The following is a 22,467-nucleotide window of genomic DNA, read 5'->3' as shown; positions in this document are numbered from 1 at the left end:
GAGAGGCAGAGGTGGGCCTGTTCAGTGGCCACCTCGTTCACCCGATTTGACAAAAATGGATTACTTTTTATGGGGTTACATCAAAAACGAAATTTATAAAATAACTCCAACTACAAAAGATGACATGAAGGAACGAATCACAACTGTTTTTCGAAGCATTAATAATATTGTTTCGAACTGCGTTAGCGATTCATTTSAAAAACGTAGATATTAATAGTAGCTGATGAATATTGAACATTTATTTTAAAATATAGCTGTGGGTATAATTTAATATTTTTRTTTTTATRGACGTATGCAGTTTTATTGCATTTTTTTCTATGAAATTCCATGCATTTATTTTTATAAAACGCTCACTTTTCGTCATTGATTATGTCAAGTATCATCCAATTTTTACACTTATTTAATGAATTTCATAGCCACCCTACAAAATGTAACAACTTTTTGAAATTTTTAAGCAAAATAATTTGAAAACAGTTGATTTCACAGCTTAAAGTGTAAATTCAAATTTAATATACAGGTACTTCTATTTGAAAAACTAAAGTAACATTGCGTTAAAAAGTCCACATTGTTAACACCCTATACAATGCATTGATATTCTGGTTCAAAACAATTCTTCACGGATCTATGCTGATTGGAAACACGTATTTTTTGTATCCTTAACTGCTTTGTTTGCTTTTACAATGAATCTTTAGTACCATGTTTTTAAGCAAAATTTTACTAAAATGGCGATAATCTGCCAACGTTACAAGTAAGAAAAAAACAATTTACGGTGCAGATGCAGCGTTTCAAGCTGCATTTCAGGAGCTAATGAAACATGGGTAGTTCTATTTAAAAAATACACTTTGATCTTGCCTCGCTTTTCTGAGGCACTCTGTATCATATAAGATATTTCGAAAATGTGCGCACTTTGTGCGTCAACAACTTTTCTATGAAAATATTTTTCGAAAGTTCAACACCATCGGAAATAATGGATTCTATCGCACTAAAAAACCATCCTATATCTCGTTATTTAATGACAGAGCGACCTGTTAGTTCCGAAAATAGATATGTTTATTTTTTTGTTTCCTTTCCCTGTTATTTAAGAATTGGATATGGTATTTATATTCACTTAAATTGTCTTGAACTGTACATACGGTTTGTTTCTGTATGTGCTGGGTTTATGGTTCTGTTTTGGTGTGGCGTTGTTCGATCGCTGAGTGGTGTTGGTTAGTTTGACTGCCCAACTGGCTCCATAAAGCTGTAGTATTTTATGAATGAAGTATGAACAAAAACTCCACTTTCCTCATTCATCAGTTATTACTTACAATAAAAAAAATTAAATTGCGAATTTAATACTACCTACCCAAATGTAGATTTGCGAGAAACTTCATTAAGTGAGATTCCTTTTAATGTTTAGTTAATACTTACAAGATTTTACTTTCTTCCAAAACCGTAAAGTATTCACGGAATTTTGCATCAATTCGTTGCGCGTACAATATGAAAGCATTACAATTTTGTGAAAAATACCAAGAAGCCTGCATAAAATCTTATCATTTCCTTGCATTCGAAATCACAGACGAAGTATTTTATTCATTGTTATCAATATCAATTTCTATAGCTTTTGGAAGGAAATCGGGTATCGAAAGCAGAATTTCTAGCATACTTCAGATTGGCGTTCAGCTTTTAGATTTGCTGAATCTCTTGCTTCAGTGCAACGGCAAAATTTTAAATCAGAAGGAAACGTTTTGACGTGAATTCTTTGATAAAATTATGAACAACATGTCCAGTGCAACGAAGTATGAAGATGACATGAATCAGTAAAACGCCCGACGTTTTTTGGAAGCTCTTGTTATCGATTGAACAAACGCATATATACAAAAATCTCATCGCTCGTCTTCAGCTTCAATTAATTCACGAATTAAACAAGAATAAATCGATTCGTGTGGATGTTGTGGATGGTCCGAAATAATGAAATCATCCCAGTGTTATTTTGATCTAAAATTTAACTTTTGACTGAAAACCCAGTATGCATACGAATTACATCCCTGCTAAACTTCTGAACAAAAACTGAATACTATGACATTTCTGAGTGTTAGCGAAATTACATTTTTCAAATAGGGTTTCATTAGTTTTAGTAGGATTTATTTATAACCGTATACGATATAATACGAAATGACTAATAAATTTATGTGGGCGGAAAGACCGCAATGGTCGATAGCCTTTTCACCGAATAAAGATGTTGTTGTTAAATGTATGTATGTTAAAAATGATAGTAGGTGCAAGTATATGCGTATCTTAGTATATACTGCAAGTAAGTAGTATACTGATAAACGTTTTTTTACAGCACCTATATTTAGCGTTATTATGTAATGCCTATAGAAATTGTAAATACATTCAGTTGAAATCGCAATTAGCAAAACGGTCTGGGTTTAGAAAGATTGCATTGAAAAAAAGTCTAAGATATATTAAGTAGTATGATTTTTACATTTAATCTTTCCGATGAATAGGATGATCTTTAAAACACGTTTTCAGCAAATTTGTTCAAGAAGAATGATTAAAAATGAGCTTTCGAATCTGTTTTGGAAATCTAAACCATAAATGATCCGTTTATGTTTTCAATAATTAACTGCTACGCATCACTATTTAACGGTGCCACCACCTTTAAACGAAAAAGAAAAGGTTTCCGAAAATCTAGTTAACGTTTAAATTAACTTTGTAACTAAAGAATGAAGGAGTGGAATAAACATTCTAAAATATAGGAAGCGACAGGAATCGAGTTGATGAATTGAGCTGTCTGCTTTCGTAAGATAGTTAGAAATTGCCTTTTGTGGATTTACCGGAAACGAGAGTGGAAGAGATAAAAAAGTACTAGGCTCTATATTTCAACGCAGGAAACTTGATAAAGCTTCCGGCAGATGACAGTATTCCCTAATTTCTAAGAGTCAGCGACGTTATATTTAGAAGACCGTTTTGTTTTGAAGCGGGCATCTGAGCTATTTTTCTGCTGTTATTCGAATTGACCAACACGTAGTTCCAATTGTTATGAAGTAAGGAGAATGGTTAGATTATTTTTCTTTGTTCTGGATTATTTGGGTTTTTATTTTAACTGGCAAATGCATTTTTGATTTTTTGTACAGAATACCAAAATAAGCGACCGTAAAAATAGGCTCTGCACTTTTAATAAGAAATTGTCTGGTAAAAATAAATTAGTTACTTTCCGCTTTCTCTGAAAAGTATATTATTTCCTAATCTGGAATACAATGCATTATTCCCTGTATAACATCGGCAATAAACTTTTCCATAGAATTTGCAACCGAGCAAAAAATAGTGGGGCTGCAAGCCAATGGGATAAACCGTGCCGTTATACACAAATTTGAAACATAATTAATAAATATGAAGTTCATTTATCGTTTATGAAATGAGTTAGTGGTGTTGTCGTTAGAACATTTCCAGGTTTGTCCTGAAGTGGTTGCCCGCTTTTAGAAGTTAGGAACATCTGTGAAATCGGTATCAGAACAAAACTTGACGATCTGATAATTTAGGTCTCAGAGAAATGCTGTTATTAATCAATATGCGTCAAGCCATTTTCAAATATCCCACAATTGGTTAATTTACCAAGGACATTATTAATATCTGCAAGACGATTGAGCGTTGGTGATCGTGATCAGATCATTACTGGTGTTGCCAGTAATATCAAACTTCGGCGTTTCGCTTTACTAGAAAGTTAAAATTAGAATAATTTTGCCGAAATGGACTTATGGGTTTCCCAGCTAAGCATTCCACATTTAGTTGACTTTCAGCAATTACATTCAATTGTTAACCCTTTGGTAACTTTTTGATGTCACTGCTTCATTCACTAACAACAGCTTCAGAAGACTCCACTATCAAAAACATGTCTACCTCACCATTATTCTATAAAAACTCCTTATATCAAATCCAGAAGTGCTATAAATTGAAGGGCAAATGCATCAGCTATAAAGTTGTTAGCGTTAATAGCAGAAGTTCGCACAAGCTCCTTTAAGAAGTAGCAGGGCGCTAAAGAGGCGACTTAAGGATTATTCTTTTAAATGTTATTTTCAAGGCCCAAGAAATGTTTTGTTAACAAGATGATTAACACATGATGTGAATTTGGAACTGTGCGGATACTTATTGTGTGTTGAATCAAATCGAGTTTGAGCAATATTCGAAATTTCAAACCTCAAGTTTTGGTTTTTTAATTAAAAATATTAATAGGTACTACAGCCGATCCAGGGTCCCAACCAATTGCTTTAAAGCAAACCCCAAAACATGCAGATTAGACATAGAGCAGACTTATTTTCGCGCCCATTATACTGCTATGTAAAGGAATTCGTTTGATTGTCGAATCGCAAGTTCTGTTTCATCAAACGAAACCCAATATTCATAACATAACCGATGATGTAGAGGTAAAAGCTGTATTGGATGCCATTCAGTTGTTTGGAGAATTATGTTGATATCCAAATATATATATCCAAAATCACAAACGCTTCAAATGCATTTCACATTAAGTCAGGGGTAGGGGAGCGTTGGAAATACCACTGAACTAAAAATCGTATATAAAATAGTTAATACTTATTGGTTTTCGGTGTAATACTTGTTTCGACTTTGGGTCTTACCTAAACTCGTTAAGCGTCCGCGGCGTGCTTCAAAGAACCTCTTCAAAGTTTCATGTTTAAGGATTTAAAATTAAACTAGAATTATTGAGTTACAAAGCTATATGTCCTGATTCAATTTGCATTATCAAAATAATTATGAAGACTTTTTTATTGTTGCATGACTTATATTTTTGTAGTAAAAGGATTGGCATTATCCAGATAAGTATTACGATTTTCCGCATTTATTTATTGATATCTGATTACTTTATTTCCTGGAATAAGTTGAACAATAAGCTTTTTGATTGCCACCGTCGCACATTCGCTTCAGATGTAATTGAGTATTTTTAATAATACTAGTTTGCACAAAGATTTAATGGAGAGAATGAAAGCTCTAATTATGCGCTAAATGTGCCGCACCGGCTGATTCAAATGTCGACAAAGTGGACAATGTATATGCAACAAACATTGTCAGGCTTTGACCTGTAATTAGAGGGATTCGGGATTCACGTAAAAATTAGGGCAAAAATTAATGAAGTAAAAAAGGCGGCGATTCCTGGAAGCGAGCGCTAATTCTAGTTGCGAGGCATAAAGAGCTAATTGGCAAAAAAGCCTCACTATAAAAGCCGTTATGGTTGTAACTAACTTTTTATTTATCCTTGTACCAAAACATGCTCTTTTCTTTATTAAGTGGAAATATTGTTCATGGTGCAAATAGGAGCTTTTGTTCAAAATTACAATAATTACCTATCTTCCACTGTACCTTCCTTATAATGTCAGACAACATAAATATGAAAACTATGGTCCACAATTACTTTTCCAAGGTAGTAAAATGTTTGCAGCTAGAAAAAAGGGGGTGAACGTACAATTTGCAGCAAAAACAAAATAAGGGTCTCAAACCCTGTTTTTATAAGAGAAAAAATTAACCGTTACTTTCATTACCAGAGAAACATATCTAGTTATGAACTAACAAACCATTCCGAGCAAGGATGTTAGCAAACAAACCACGGTTTTATGAATTAACTCACTTGTGTCTTTATATTGAAAATGTTGTGTTTAACATTAATTTGACTTGTACTTGTACGGCTGGCTTATTGCCAGAAATCCTATACTTATAGGAAACTGAAATCGGTAGCTAAACGAAAATCTACTATCTATTATTAATAATAAAATGACAATTCCACTCATCTATGTTGAAGTTAGAATTTTGTCGGCAATATAGCGTTCGCAATACAGCTCAGAATATTGCAGACTTGGCTCTATCCACTTGCAGTTGAAAACAACAAGATATTAAAGCAGCTATTCAACCAATAAGCCAATATAATGATATAGTGCAGGCAATGATTTCAGGTGACTTCTACCCGTATATGTTTGAAATTATATTGTTTATTTAATCAAGATCCTTCGAAGAAAAGTGCAATAAAACCGCGAATTGAATTTGTAAAATTGGCAAAATTTTGTTATGAAAGAAAAAGCTGACGTATCAAAAGCATTGCTTTTTGTGGTCATCAACAAAAAAGCAATTTTGTGTCTTCTAGTTTGATTGACATATAATAATAATAATGATAATAATAAATTCCATTTAAGCATCTTGATATTAATTGTATAAATTCAAAAGTACCTGACAAATTAAGATTTTAAAACTCGCGTTTAAATAAACTTTTAATTAGCATGAGTTCATCTCGTTTTAAAATGGGAATTGCTGACCAGTTTTCGTACCCCTTTACCGACGCAAATGAATGGGTTTACTATAAATGATGAAATTCATTTACGAAGTTCTGTATGCACATCGTCAGGTTTCAACCTCTAATTAAAGAGACTCATGTTTCACAATGGAATAAATAGGGCGGAGGCTGATGGTTGAGGGGAAACTTTAAAATAGGCATCGAAGAGATTTAAAATGTTTTGATTTAGCTGTCACCGAGCTCTGAAAAGGGTTCACTTATTAACGTCGGCCCTTCAATTGAAGTTGCATCCGATCGGCATAATTGGTCATATCGAAAACTGAATGAGAATTTTATATTACATGAAATGGGTTCAAATTAATTTATTGTAAATAACCTTTGTTGCTTGTCATTCAAAATCAATCCGTGTTGTTTCGAACTCGGATTGAAATAATTGATAACATGGCATCTAAATAGTCTTAAACTCAAACTTGTAAATTACTTGAAGCATGTCATTTATTAGCTATTTGGATAATTCCAAATCTCGCTACTTGATGAAGACTGCTTCGTTATTAATATACATTTTGTTTAAGTATTTACTAGTATTTGTACAAGGAGTGCTTAATGCAAGCACAATATGTTAGACTTGCGTTTGTTGTCTTGTACCCCCCTAGTTATTTGGACATGTCAAAATATTGTGTTACCTTGCAGACCCCGGTGTTAAATCTAGATTTTAAGCTTCTAAAAAACGGGAAAATGGATTGAATTTCAACGAATTATCAGTCAGAAGAAAATTACAGTCAGGATGCAAAAATTTAAAAAATAACAAAATGCAATTTCTAACGAACAACTGAAAATTAAAAATTCAACAACACAATTAATATTCAGTATTTGAGCCTCAATTAACAACGCATTCACACGTCTATCCATTTCAATAATCAATGGGATTCATGTCAGACATAGCCGGCCATTCTAATCTTGTGATTTTTCGGTTTCCTAATACTTCTTGGACATCTCTGGTGCGATGTGTCCTGGCATTGTCATCCATAAAGATGAACTAGTCCCCTAATTCATCACGTAGGGGTATAATTATAAGAATAATAATATTTGCATGATAATGTGCACCTGTCATCGACCCCGATATGTGAATAAGTGAGGTTCTTCTATTGAACATAATACCCCCTTCCCCCCAACATGTGCGTTCCACCATGATATGAAGAAACTGCAACGGCTGTACGAAGCCTATTTCGGCGTCCTGCTTCTCTCAAAACTTACTAATCATCGATTGGTAATCATCGCTGACCAATCGAAACCGCGATTCATCGGTAAAGAGCACATTTCTCCACTCTGCCAAGCGCCAGTTTTGATGATTTCGTGCCCATTGTAAACGGGCGCTTCGGTGGTGATGAGTTAACAAAGGAACTCTTAAGGCCGTCTGGACCGCAATCCTGATTGTTAAAGTCTTCTACGGATTGTAGTACTGGATCATCATATCACACCATTATACGTTCTCTGGAATTGGGATCTTAGTGCCGGTAGGGTGACTCAGCGCTCTCTACGGGCTGAATGGAAAATATAGCGATCTTCTCGTATCGTGGTAACGTGAGGAAGACCTCCTCCAGGTCTGCTGTTTACTTCATCAGTCTCTTCATAACGTCTAATTGTCCTGCTAACTATGCTTCTAAGAAAGTTCAGCGTATTGGAAATTATCTGCCTAGATAAACCTTCTTGCCTCAGAGCAACAATTCTAATCCTATCGAAAGCTGACAACTCGTTTCTAGGCATGCTATACGATTCTTGCACGGTTCAGATACTAATGCCGATTACTAGTGACCAATATAAAGGTGCAGTATTTACAGCAACACGGTTTGAAAACGGTAAACATTTTTTTTTTAAATTCCATCATTTCTTTTACTTGTAAACAAGTGGGTTTTCTACCAATAAAACAATTTTGTATAAATTAAACGTATGTAGTAAATACAGGGGGTGCAAGCTTTTCCAAAGTAACTGGATAAGAAGTACTTGTATGTCTTAACATTCTCACAAAACAGGTCATGATTGATATGACAAAAATTACAACTTGATGATGATGATCGTAGGTTACAGTATTTCGAAACTATGTTGTAATGCCTAAACGATCCTGAAACTTTGTTACGACAAATTATGTTCGATTGCTCTGCTATATCCTTCTATACAGGGTGTCCCAGTTCCGCTAACACCCTATACACTGAATGTGTATCCATTCACACAAACAATTCACAGCATATTAATCACAATGGAAAGTTTTAATATTGTATTTTGAAGTTAATTTGAGTATACAATTATTGAGCATTTTTATCAGTCACAAAACAATTAGTTATCTCCTTTCTTTTGGTCTCAACGCTTAACTGGAGGATGCTATTCTACGACCGACACTTCTACGGCCTGTGATTTTTGATCATATGATTAGCAGGAGAATTTCATATTTGGAGTTTCCTGAAATTTGTTCTAAAAATTTGAGCTCTCTTTTAAGCGGTATACAATACTTCTAGTTCTTTGTTCATTATTATCAAAACTTGTTCAGTTTCAGTCCCATTCATCAGGAGGTCCTTAGTAAACTCCACGCCGGTGAAATATTCTTGTTCTTAGGTGCAGAAATAAAATAGTGGCAGTTATTAGTTTATTTTTTTATTTTAATGAATAGTGTTTTAGTTACCTCGATTATTTCGATTATTGCTAGGATTTCATTTCTGCGAGTACTGCTTTTACTAGTTAAAGTACCAAGATGCTTACTGACACTTGCCCGTGTGTGAATTTTCATACAGATTGATGTTGGGATCTATTGTCAGCTGGCGTCTGATGCTATTTGATTCTTCATATACTATCATCATCTTTGTTTTGCCTATATTTGTGCATAGATCATAATGTTTATTGATTGGTGTAACTCTGTCCACGATTTTTGCGGGTCTTTGTGAGTACTTACTTGCAGTCAGAACGATGTCATCGGCATACGCGACTTTATTGATAGCTGTTATTAAACGTTTGTGTTGTGTAAAAAGTTATTAAGCTACAGTAATCAATAAATAATAAATTAATTGTTTAAACCCGATTTTCGTCCTCTTATTCAACTATTTTAATCGTGTAACCTACTCTTCTAATAATTTGTACTATAAGGAGACCCAATACAATAACTTTGAGTAAACACTAACCTGAAAACCCAAATCTCAATGCAGGCAGGTTTAATTATTTCTGCAACTTTGCATTATTCTATTCGATTATTCGAAAAGCTCTGGACTACAAGCAACAAAGTAGGATACCGTTGAATAGAGAATTGAACGCCTTTTAAATCCATGTGCCACTTGACCCCCATTCCCATTTAAGGTTCTAAGGGTGACATCTACCCCTCCTAGGTGGTTGAAATAGGAAAGCTAAAAATATTCAATTGAAGTGTCCCCTCACAAATAAACTTGATGTGGCTTTCCGGTTTTTCATATTTTTTACTGCAAGAAAGATATTAAGGGTGGGAAGTTTTCAAATGGACACCCAGTATGCTAGTATGCTCCAAACCAAAAGATCAAATTCTTCTATATGCAATGCAATCTATCTGCATCGGTGACAGAAAACAGTTTGTTTAAGCTGGATCGAGAATCAGGGAGTTTTTGGCCACAAGTTTGTAGCATACAAAATATGTAGATATTTCTTGGGCCGACATTTGGTCCATATTTTAAACATCAAAATGATCTTGAAAGAAGGAGAAAAGTGTTGAGTCACTGATGTGTAAAATCTTATAGAATGACAATTGGAAGCAAAAGAATTAAAATGTGTGATTTTTAAGTGTTTACATTTAATTTAATCCCTTCAGATAAAATAAAATTAGTTGTGTCAAAAGTTTTATTCTGTTTTCATCTTTTATTTGATGTGTTTTAAATGCTGTTATCATCATAGTTATTTTATTACCTTTTTTTCTACGTTCAGTACATTTGTCACTAGTTTCTACGGCCAGAAATTATGTTTTCTTTATTCGAAGGCATGCATTTACCGTGCCTTACTGTTTTCTTTAAATTTTCTCTCACACAATATTCGCAGCAATCGTATAGGCATTTGAAAACTGTAAGCAATTTCCTGTACAAAACTAGAAGATGATAAGGAAATTGTCGATCCGTAAATGTATTCTAGTGGCGTCCAAGTTGACACTATATTGCTTTTGCACGCCGCACACTGCCGGTATTTGCCGAGGATATTGCCTCTTCTCTTAAAGGAAGAAACATAAAAAGGATTCATAAAAGGCTTCCTTTTGTGTGTGTTTAGTTTCGACGTTGCAAAATTTAATTTACTTTCTGTATAAATCTCCTTTAATGGCGCATAAAATTTCTTCAGTATTCAGACCCTTGACATATTGTTTTTAAGTATCAACCTTTTGTATGTTTGTGGGTTTCCGGTGAGACTATGTCCGTTACTACACGCGCTTATCTAATGCTTCTATGGATCAAAATATGAAAAAACAACTATACTTCGGCAGGCAGTCATTGTACAGAACATGGCGTTGAAAATCTTTAACACCCAATGGGTTTATTTTTGAAACTAACCTATACTAGGAAATAGGTATCGGGAAAACAATTTGACGATTTTTTTTCTTTTCATTGGATAATTTTTGTTGTTTCTCTACCTTCCTCTTTTGCAAGTAGTCGTTCGCGGTTAAAGCTTTTGTAAACCTTTTATCTGGCCGACGTCATTTAATGTTTTCTTCTTTTCGGAGGATCAAGCCAAAGCTTTGAAATCGTACGTGTATGTGGCCAGAACCTGTATATTAATTTCATAATTAAAATTTTCTTTGGCACTTAAAACTGTACATTTACTTGGAATATTCACTCATTCATTTAAAATGCATAAATTAACTAGTCATGTGGATGGGTTATGATGATTTTTGTTTAACAATGTTTATGTGAAAAGTACGGTACAGTCAATTGATAGGGATACACGGATAAACTAATTGTTTTTGGGCAGAAAATAATTAGTGTCGAGTCACGTTTGTTTTAAAGTGCTTGGCAACTTTGAGGCAAAATGATTTGTTCGAACGTATATTTCGTTACATACTTATGTTAGGTTTTTTTCTTGCACGACTATTCGGTTTGCAGTATCTTCAACGTTTATCGTGAAAGGCGGAATCTTAAAGCTACTGTAATATAAAGATTAGCACATGAAAAGCGGGCTTGGTTTTGTGAAGCGTTACGCAATGAATCTGCAATTACATTAAAAAAATTATTTAAAAAATAATACAATATTAGTTTAAGCATCCTCATAAAAAGTTATAAAGTACTTTGACATGTGCAAAGGTGAATTTGGCAATTGCAAGCTTAGTTAAATTTACGTCCCAGTCAGACCCATTGCATTATATACGAACTAAAATTGGTTAAAATAGTGTCAGATTACCATGTCTGTGGTTGAACCCGATTCTTTATTAATTTTGTCTCATTTATCGAAATATTAACATTACACAGTGTTAACATTTAATTGAAAATTATATACTATTATGCCAGGCGATTACTATAAATGTGGGATTATAGTTGTATTAAAATGCCAATTTTGGAGTGCGATATTCGACAATCATTCAGATGTAACTGCAGCATGGCTGACTAGATTCCGTTTTTTGTTATAAAATTGTAAACTAAAGTATTATTCAAACAATTGCATATGGGGGAATATTTAATTGAATTATTAACTTAATATTAACAGGCTTAATAATTATATTTGGCAATTTATTATAATTTCATAATTATTAGTATTATATTATCGAAATTATTTGACAAATTTAAATATAAAACACAATCAGTGTCACTACACACGTTTAACAAATTTCCTAATATACTTTTTTTAATGTTTTAATTATTCAAAACTATAACTGCTACGTCTAGCATACCTAATATACAACGTATTGTTGTTTGTGGGTATAATTATTTTTTAATCATAATTCAACCGAAGCTAAAATGCTCTTAGAGATTCTCATTCGTTGATTGCTTCTTGAGTGGGCTCTTAAATATTAACAATATATTGCAATTTTCTGTACGGAGTGTTGTAGAATTCAACTAACAAAACCCTAGGGGAGGTTCACTTCATATGACTATGAGTTCGCAATTGCTTTACCTCAGAGATGTAAGTTGTTACATTACTCACCATTCGCAAAAATATTTAGCTGGTTGAAATGAGATGTTCATAGTGTTTTAAATCATCGTAGATCGTATATTATCTTAGAATTTATGGGATAAGTATATTGGATAATGCAGAATTTTCAAATGCGTACTCTCATCTTCTCTGTACTGATTTTCTGTAAGGTAGTAAATGTTTGATATTAACTCATTGCTTCTGAAATTTCACAAATAATCTGCAATAGGACCAAAATATGTAGAACGTGTGTGCCGAACTAACACATTGCTGAATACCTCCTGAATATATGCTTTTACCCATATTGAACGTCTACTAAACACTACTAACAACTAAATTATCCTAAGCATTTATCACTTCAACTGGAAAACACTCTGTATATATCTTAATTACATTTGCATTAAGCAGTTGAAGTTATTGAATCTGTCGAAATGAATAGATTGGTTAAAAAAAGGTTGTTATAGAGATTACCATTAATCCACTTTTTTTTAATATCCAAATGAGAAGCGGTCCTAATTCTAGCATGAATATGTGCCTCGGTCCTCAAAGCCTAGTCTGTACAAAGCAGGGTCCACCGCATGTAGGTGAGGTTGACATTTGGACAGGAGAGGCTGTTTGAGACGCATCACTATCCCATAATATCACGTCCATCCGTGTTATCTCCGCCCCAACAGCGAACAGCGAAAGATATATGAACTTAAATAATTTAGATATTTTTCACAAATTTTTCTGCCCTTATTTTATTATATAATTTAAGGGTTTGAGCCCTAATTAGGAATGTTGAATTTTATTAACTCAAACTAAAAACTAACATGTCACTCCAAAATTGAAACTGTTATCAAGCAACAAAATAGACACTAATAATGAAGGGATTTCAGTTTGCGTGGTTCAATACAAAATGGTGTAGTTTTTCAATGAAAGGGGTTTGTAAAGAGTTTAAAAAGAACGAATTTTTATGAAACGGTAAATTAAAAACTATGATTTAGCTTTAGGAAACTAAGAATGAATTAATGTATACCAATTTTAGACACTCAGTCAAAGTGCATTTGTTGTTAATATGGTAGTATATAGTACACATTGCCATATCAATGAATTTTACGAGTTTCATATATCAAAACAATCTGCCTGATAGAATTTCCCAATCTTCTCGTTTCGACTTTTATTGTTAGCCAAATGGTCACTTGCAGTACAGAACACGATTATCAGTATCTATAAAAAATACGCTACTGTTTTCAGTCGGCAGATAAAATCGCTTATTTACATACCAGAAATACCGAAAATATCCCACAGCACGAAACAGACAACGCAGTGGCCGCTTTGGCTCCGATATCTGCATGTAGAGTGGCAGTTTTGCAAGAATTTCAAAGGTATTCATGTTAAAAGGGGGACAGGCATCTGCATTACATTGTTAACATATTATTCCATATCCAACGCGTACTACATAGATATGCAATACTTTAAGAGTTTTAAAAACATAGGTTGATATAAAATTTTACATGCATTTATAATCAACACTGCGAGCGTATAAAATACTCAGCAAAATGTTCTTGCTACTGATCTACTACCAACCAAGGATTGTGTACATACTGAGATGCCCGAAATATTGTGAACTGCAAAAATTAGAGAGCCTCTAAAAATCAGGAAAATGTGCAATGTGAAAAATAACATGTTAACAATGATTCAAATTCAGAACTGCTGTAACAAAAAGCTTCACAGGAATATGAGTAAAGTCATGGCTTGAACTGATTATAGTGCAAACAAGTGACAACTCAAAACAAGTTTACTACAGTACAATATTTGGCATTGCAGTATCTAAAATTGTAATAATTTCTAATCACTTATCATTTCAATAGTCAGGTTCGTGAAAACAAAATACAAAACATGTTGAATTGACCTTTAAAAAGTGCATTTACTCTGACTTTGATTAAAAATCATTTTGAAGGAAAACTGATTTTCTAAGCAGCAGTAAAGGTAACTGACATATCAGTATTATAATCCTATATCTGGGCACTTATATATTCTAATTTTACCTCGACGGACCTTGTTCTATGGAATTGAGAAATAAATGATAGAATACCGCCATGTTTAAGAAATACGACTGGCAAAACTTTAGTAGCAGAAACATGAAGTCTAATTAACTGTCCATTTTTCTGGCGAATTATTTAACTTTTAGTCAACCGTTAGATCCCTTCGAGTTTTCACTTAATCACCACATATGGTGCGCAAAAATGAAGACAATAAAAACTTATCCCCAATTAGAAATTGATTTCCAGACCACTTTAAAAGACAGGCAATTTATAAATAATGCTTCTCAGAATAACACGTGTTCGTAGATGAATATCTCTTCATTTTAACCACAATAATCTTGTTGTGCATGTTTAAGATAATATTTTTAAATCAACAATGTTTTGTTTAACATACTATTGCTTCAAAATGTGTTAGTTGCAAAATATTTTTTGCAATATCATATCCAAAGTTGCTAGAGGCGTTAACACACATTGTAACGACTCACAATTGGAAACAAATATTTTCAAAGAGCATAATTTTTTGTCAAGTTTTTTACTTCAAGAAAAGAACAACCTTTCTAGTCGACACATTAAAAGTACAATAATGAGACAACAAATTATTTCATGAAAATAAATCATATATAATACATGATTTTTTAAATAATATTTTGTCTGTTTGCAATTCAATGAAACGGTTTAATTTCTGTTAAAATCGGCCATCACTTAAATCCATATGACAAAGCTGAACTGAAGCTGTTTGTTTTTAAAATGGCATTCCCACGCACGCAACTTATCCACATGCATGGAATAGGGATGCAATCCCTTTATCGCCCACCCTGCATTCGACACGGATATGCTTTTACTAGTCAGCGTGTCCACCTCTGAACATGTCAAACTAATCACATTATCTTCTGCTAAATAGCCGAGTTTTTCGCTATTAACGATAAAGTAGACTTCATACAGCTTTTAGCCGATATTAAGACGATAACTTAATTTGCAGTTGAAAATGGGAAAACAGCGCAAGGTCGAGCTTTAAAATTAAGTTTGGAAACCTGTAATGATAATTTTCTTGTTGCATAGTTGCAATGTCTATAGGAATCGGCATGTAGATTACAATGAAATAAAATCAGTTTGATACATCAATTAATTATTTTTAAAGTAAATGTTCAGTTTTAATTTCTATAAGTGAAAGGCATTTACGGCAGTCTGACTAAAATTCTCGGACTCCGTACTTTTGGGAACAATTTGGAAACATACTACTAATTTATAGCAAGCATTAGGATACTTAGTTGTGGAATTGTGGAAAATATAGGCAGTTTACGTTGCAAATTATATTTTGTTTATGGATAGTTGTATAGCGGGTGATCAGAAAATGCATTAGGCAATTTTTAAGGACGATTCTACATGCTAAGATAATGGTAGTAGGTCATGTAACAAAAATTCGAAATCTGAATATTTTTAGAGTTACAACTCATTAAATTTAATTTTTTTACTTGTTCTTACTTTTACTAGTTTTTACCTGTTGTTAACATTTTTTTATTAGTAATCTAACTTTCTGATAAAAAATGTTTCTCTACTTTACCACTAGTTCGCACTTTGCCTGAATCCAAATTTCATTTTTCGCATATCTTTTTCGAAAAGCCAAATGTTGGAGTTAGAAAATACAAGACAAAGAATGTGCTCCTCATACGACTCGAAAAACCTATTCGTTAAGGAGCAAATAGACATCAAAGTTTTTACCAGTCTCAGCCTTTTGTCCGTGGATTTAATTGCAATCGCAGCAAATCAAGTCGGCTCGTTTTAAAATGTTTCAAATTTGACAACTTATTGTAATTAATGTATTACTGTTCAATTTAGACTAAGTTTTTGTGCTACATTTGAATGCAGCATTTGAATATTCTGCGAGATTTATTTTAATTTAATGGTTTTAGAGCACAAAAATTTAGTATAAATTGAACGGTAATACAATAATTACTACAAATTGTAAAATTTGACTCATTTGAAAGCCAGGCGACTTGATTTGCTGTGATTCCAATAATTTAATTATTAAATACCAGGCCACTGGATTGAAGTAATAAAAATTGTATTGTCGAATTGCTCCTAATCTAAGACGCATTTCGAGTCATGTGAGGAGCACATTTTTTGTCTAGTATAAAATGAGATTTGGGTTTCAGGTAAAGTGCCATCCATCTAGTGGCAAAGTAGCAAAACAAATTATGATCAGAAAGTTAGAGATCACTATGGTGAAACTCTGTCGGGATGATCAATTTGAATAAATGTTCAGAATAGGAAGAAAAAAACAGTTTGAAGAGCGCCTGTAGCTCGGATAATACCATAATTTTAGCATGTAGAATCAATCTGAAAAATTTCCTAGCACATTTTCCGAACATCCTACATATTATCGCTGTTACTTTTGAATGTTGTAATTGTCTTATGAGCGGCTTTTTTGATGATGAACAAATCTGACGATGCACTTTTTATTTGGACCTTATAGAAACATTTTGATGGTTCATCAAATATTCGCTTGAAAACCGTTAGAGATTCTGCCAGTGGAAACAGTTTTCATAGAGAAAATATTTGAATAAGGCATTTAAAGTTCGAATAAACGACTTCTTTTGTAAGATTTGATAAGTTTCTAAAAAGCGGAGGGATTTTAATGCCTCTCTTAATTCATGAAAGTGTTTAAAATACAATCGAGTTGAAATCAATACATTAAAACACTTTTCAAAATTTTCTATGTTTTGAAATTGTGCGTATCTTACCTTCGTGACTTTTTAATATCCGGCATTTTAGCTTTAATTAGCATACTCCCAGCTTTCCAAGGAAATTTTAATAGAAGTTCATTTAAGAGTATTTACTTTATTAATGTTGTTTCGGGACAGAATTTGAAACTGATCATTTTGAAACACTTTTGAAATTTGTTTTTAAACTGTTGCTATTGCTTAAATACAACAATAATAAAAAGTGAACAACAAGCCCTGCCCCAAAAATCTTCATTCTTGCAATGGTTCTTTCAAAATATTAAACACGAAATTATACAAAAATGGCATCTGTGTTAGATTTTTAGTTTACATTTTTTCCTATGTCTATTTATTGGAATCCCTGTGCGAAAATACCTTAACATACGGCTTGTAAAATGTATCGAATATCATTTTTAGTGTAACATGTCGATAGATGTGAAATGTGATATCCGCCAATGCCAACACGAATGAAAGATGGTTTAACGATTTATGCTTTTAGGCCGAAGCCCAAAGCTATGAAATCGCCAACGCAAACACATAACTCTATACGATTAATAAAGCCAATATAAATATATTTAGAAGTCACCTTTCAAATTAGTTATCTTACTGTTTAAGAGAGTTTTGAAATGAATCTGCTAAACCGTAAAACAGGTACAATGTTTCGTAGCTTTGAGATGTTCCCGACAGAAAAATAAATTAAAAATAATAAAAAATAAAGCCTCATTTGAGGCCATTTCTCTATGAAAATTACTGCTATAAGATTCTTTGACAAATGGTATGAAGTGTTCATGTGCCCCGAATATAATGTTTTAAGGGCTGCGGCTTAAGGACAAAACATATAAGTTCATATATTGCCAAAGAAGCTTTTTCTATAAATTCCGTGCCGATATTCTCAGATACTGACTCTGCCAGCACCGACAAACTGAATATCATACAAATCCTAACTTACTCTTAATGGAATATTTTCAAAGAAAGCACTTTCAATAAAAAAAGTATCTTACTCAACTATAACGTTCCACTGGAAACTTGATCTCTAAACCAAAGAGCTAAACCGCATTACCCTATTAAATAAAATCCTTTTGAAGTCAACACGTTCTGCTTCTTTAGTTTTCCGGGCAAAAGGAAATAAAAACAACTGCAACCGCAATCAGTGTTCAAATGGGAGATTTTATTTGCCTTGGGAGTAACAACATCGAATTCCACTTTCTAGTTTACAAAGAAATACTCAAGAGTTTACTTCAAATTTTATACCTGCTTTCTTTTCCATCACGTTACTATTAATATTTAATGCTCTGAGGAATAAGGATTCCTTACAAGTTATTGACTCGTTAAAAACTCGTTGTTTAGTAAAACCTGCTAAAGCAGTTTATTTATTGTACTATACAGGGTGTTGCAGAATGATACAAAAATATATTAATATTTATTTGGATGGTAATCTTGTATATTATCCACACACTTATGTGATTGCGGCTTTTTTCCACAATTCCACATTTCCAATTTCAAATTACAAAAAATAATTGAAAGAATCGATTATTATTGCAAGACTTCTAAACACCTTTAGATATTTGCACTTGATTATGAAATATAATCTTGCATAAGCTTGCCAATATTTTGATACCTAATAAATTGATTAGCGGGGTTAATTGATAATTTTAGTTTCAGTTATAGAAGATCCTTAAAAAACTGGCTGATGAATCGTCGGAACATCTTGAGTATTTTAGAAAACACACACAAAAGGTCTTCAGTCGATTATTTCCAAATCGCCTATAGCCCAATTCATTACTTAATCAGTAAAATCCACTTATTAGTAAGAATTGGAGAATAAGTATGAGCTTAGGTGTACACTACTTTTGTATTTAGGTAGTTATCAAATATAATGGTAGAAAGAAAGAGAACTGCGTCAAATTTTATTTTAAGTTATTGAAAGCAAATAACCCAATGAACACATTATCAAAAATTCTTGAAAATATTGTTCTGAAGATTTGGCAGTGTGGTTTTATCAGGATTGATAAAGTCTCATGATTTACATCGCCATTGTAATGCCTTGACTATATTGTCCCATTGTCCCTAAGACATTCATCAATATTTGTACGTTAGCAAGAATACTTTTTAAAAATGATTTTAGTAGAAATCAATACCACTTCTCCCGGCAAGTCTTATTCAAATTTAATCTACCTAAGGTAGCACGGCCAGCGACAAGAATATGTGTGTATTTCTCAGAAATAGCTGTACACGGTGATTCAAAACTGGCGTCATTCCTTTTAAGGGATTTTAGGGGCTCACTTGCAGAGCACGAGGAACATATACAAAAAAAGCACGGGAAATCACTTCGCCCACCGCCTCATCGCCTTTGATAATGTCCACCGCAGTTGTGGACGAAACGTCAGGAAGAAATTCCCGTAGACCACGGCTTCAAAGCCCAGAAAACATTCCTAAATGTGATTTAACCGGCCGTGAAAGCCTTCATAGTCTGATATACAAGAAAAATTCTCGAAAATTTTCAGAAGATATTAACACTTTTGAAGTAAAAATTAACATCTTTATTTGAAATTTTTCATATGAAATAGTACTATTTTCCAATTTTTTGGTAAAAACTCAAAGCGACAATGATGTTTTCTTGATCCCCTGGTGGAAAGTACGTACTTTCGCCACTGTTTTCGATAGCAAAAGTATAACTTATAGCAATTACAAATTTTCTTAATGCATATATGCAGTAGGGTAATTAAACGCCAGAAACTTTGTGTTTTAACTTTAATAACTATTAATAATGTTGAAACTAATATTAACAAAACAGCGTGTTCCTTTTTACTTTTTATACTACTCTACACCAGTGACTTCTTGGTTGACGTTGACAACTGAAAGGCAGGGTATGACCCGTAATTAACAAACTAAACCGTAAAACTGGATTGCCATTGCTACCCTATTACAACATTTCTTCATCCCGTCTGGAAAGTAATAACTTAGATCACGAACGCTGACAGCTTGACTGTTTGTCACTGCCGCCAGCTGACTGTTTTGACATTTTCAAAGCCATTCATTTAATTCATTTATTTAATTCATTCATTTAATTCAATTCGTGTTCAAAGTATAAAGTTTTGAAAATCACTTCATACTTTTCCCGTCTAGTTTCCACTGAGGCTCAAGAAAAATAGTATACGGTATGCGAGACAAAAGTCGATGGCGCGCCACTGCGTGCATGACGACCTCGGCTTCGCCTCGGGCGTTAACTTCAAGCATTGGCGGAACTTCGACTTTCGTCTCATGTATCGTAATATACTATCCTTACCACTAACAGATAGTCACAGGTAGATAGTATCTGTCCATAATAACAAGCATTTGTCAAACTGTGATTTACTTTGAAGCTCCTTTCATACACCAACATAACAAGTACACCTTGTACACCAGTACACTAGTGTACAACCGTTTGCACACCAACACCGAATTTGTTGAATTAAACATTTTTAGAGTTAAACGGGTTGTTCTTCGAACACCTACTGTGATTTAAGACCTTAATTGTATTTTTTGTATTTTATTCGTCGTTGTTCTTTGTGGAGTTGTTCAGTGCCAATTGAGATTATTGTTGACACCTGTGGCGTATTCAGGTATATCAGCCTTTTGCTTCAAAAAGGTGGGCAGCACTGACGGCAAAATGACAACGTTATCCTAACCTGGAAGAATTTAATTGTGACTTTTACTTTCTTTGTTTTGTTTTTACGCATGGTTACTACAATTTGTCATAATTAAAAAGTAACAGATATTTACGTAATGTGAGTGAAGCAGGTTACCTTGAAAAACATGTTGCCATCCTTCTGCTATAGTTTTTTGCAAAAATCGCCCCCCAAGGAATACGCCAATCTTGAATCACCCTGTATTCACACAAATAACTGCGTTTGGGAAAATCTATGGGCAGGCGAACAAGCTAGATATGAAACGAATGTAAACAAGGACATTGTAAATTGTAATGTTCCTCTTACTCACATTACAGATATATTAACATGTGCAGAGATTCATCTGACACAGATTTGAAACACAACGCGCTTCGACTGAAAATATTTGTGGATGAACTGTCAAAGACATACAAGCAGCAGAGAAAATGTGTCATTTACGATTACCTTTTTATTTGATTTTGCAAACTAAAGTTATGTTTTGATTGATTTCATTGATTTCGTGATTCAAAATTGGCGTCATTTCTTTAAAGGGGCGATAGAGGCGCACTTGGAGAGTACGAGAAAAATATCGAAAACATATTAAATTACTCAATAATTTTGAGCCCTTAAGAAGGAATGACGCCAATTTTAAACAACCCTGTATATTTGTTTCTAATATTTTCGAACAGAATGATTGTTTCTTGAATTATAATGCTTGTAACATAGTAAACCAATTCGCCATTTTGGCTTACTGTACAAGGTTTTAACATCTAATTTGAAAATTAGAGAAGAATGTTAAATACAAAAGTTGTAGATATTGACGTCTAATATATTTTAAGATGGTAACATTTGATACAGAGTGTCTCAAATTCAAGTGTCAGACCAAACTTACCATTTTTTAAATGGAAAGCCGTACTTTTTATTGTATATTCGAGCCATTCCTAAAATTCTAGGCACATTCAGTATGAATATTCTATTATATATTGATTATATATGATTATATATTGATCTTAAACAGGTTTTGAGTTAACAGCCATTAAAATATGCGGGGATTCCATTTACAAAAATTGAGCTTACTTGAATTTGAGTCTCCCAATAGCAATTGTGATTATCTTAAAATAAACCATACGTTAATATCTATAACTTTTGCACTTAACATTTTTCTCTACATTCCAAATTGGATCTTAAAATGGGATGGCCAAAGTTCAATCAATACTGGATATTAACTCAAAAACTGTTCAAAATCAATATAGAACATTTATATCGAATAGGCCTAGAAATTTGCGAATAGCTCGAATATGCAATAAAAACGGCATTCCATTTAAAAAAAGGTAAGTTTGTTCTGGCACTTGAATTTCAGACACCCTGTAATATTTGTTATTATCTTAAAATATATTAGACGGTCATATCTACAACTTTGGTATTCAATATTTTTCTATAAATTTTAAATGAAATTTAAAAATGGGGTGGCCAAAGTTCATGCAATAACCCTGCACCTTCAGTTATTTTCAACTTCATCTAATTTAATTTTTCATAAATTTTGTAAAGGTATGTCTTCCCTTCTTTTACTTTATTTAAATTTTCTTTTCGGAGGAATAAACAAAAAGAACTAGTGGAATACCGTATTGCTGTGCGATGTCGAATTGAGGTGAGAGTCTGATTTTTCTTGTTAAAACTGTAAA

At 33.2% G+C, this 22,467-nt stretch overlaps 1 protein-coding gene and 2 long non-coding RNA genes across 3 annotated transcripts in view; 1 reads left to right on the top strand and 2 right to left on the bottom strand.

The window, feature by feature from the left end:
* LOC109535451 (teneurin-a) overlaps positions 1–22,467 on the top strand; it is a 272,613-nt gene that overhangs the window by 18,498 nt on the left and 231,648 nt on the right. The gene's annotated exons all lie outside the window — the stretch shown is intronic.
* LOC125502632 lies at positions 8,576–10,720 on the bottom strand. Its single transcript, XR_007280399.1, has 4 exons — positions 10,190–10,720; positions 8,949–9,973; positions 8,779–8,876; positions 8,576–8,728 (listed from the first exon to the last, which is right to left on the bottom strand). It is a non-coding gene; the product is annotated as an uncharacterized LOC125502632 (long non-coding RNA).
* LOC125502631 lies at positions 12,859–13,966 on the bottom strand. Its single transcript, XR_007280398.1, has 2 exons — positions 13,657–13,966; positions 12,859–13,600 (listed from the first exon to the last, which is right to left on the bottom strand). It is a non-coding gene; the product is annotated as an uncharacterized LOC125502631 (long non-coding RNA).

This window comes from Dendroctonus ponderosae, unplaced genomic scaffold, assembly GCF_020466585.1.
Source record: "Dendroctonus ponderosae isolate FM_Combo_2020 unplaced genomic scaffold, Dpon_F_20191213v2 Dpon_F_20191213_1, whole genome shotgun sequence".
Taxonomy (NCBI): Eukaryota; Metazoa; Arthropoda; class Insecta; order Coleoptera; family Curculionidae; genus Dendroctonus; species Dendroctonus ponderosae.
This window is presented reverse-complemented; position numbering and strand designations above follow the sequence as displayed.